We start from the raw sequence: 524 nt of genomic DNA, 5'->3' as shown, positions 1-524 counted from the left end.
CGGGGCGGGGCGGGGCGGTGGCAGGGGCCGGGCAGGGGTCGCTGGGTCCCCGCTTCGCTGCACGGCCCGCGCCCAGGGCGGGGTCGGCTACACCGGAGCGCCCAGAGGGGCTGAGCGCGTCTATGCGGTAGGGTCTGTAGTCGCGACCACCCCAGCCTCCTCAGGCCGCTTCCTGCCTCTCCGCGCCCCTTCCTATGCTTCCGTTCCCAAAGCTAAGCCAGGCCTCTGCGGCCCACTTGCCTGGCTCAACCCGGAGATCGATTGCAGGCTGGGGACTGGGACAAAGAAGGAACTGGGGCCAGAGGCTGGGGAGAAGTCACACACCCTGTGCTCTCCGGGAGAAGGGGCGTCGAGGGCCACTGAGGCCTCGTGTCCACCTCTGCTGGCAGCCGTGTACGAGGCCAGAGACTGCTGAGGGGCATCCGTCCATTCTTATCCCACAAGTTTTCTAAAAGTTCCTCTGTCATCTAGAGCAAGACAAATTAAAAAGAAAGCCCAGCCCGTGTTCCCCTCATGTGCAGTTG

This window comes from Rhinopithecus bieti, unplaced genomic scaffold (assembly GCF_001698545.2).
Source record: "Rhinopithecus bieti isolate Rb0 unplaced genomic scaffold, ASM169854v2 scaffold_41644, whole genome shotgun sequence".
Taxonomy (NCBI): domain Eukaryota; kingdom Metazoa; phylum Chordata; class Mammalia; order Primates; family Cercopithecidae; genus Rhinopithecus; species Rhinopithecus bieti.
Note: the sequence above shows the minus strand (reverse complement) of the source record.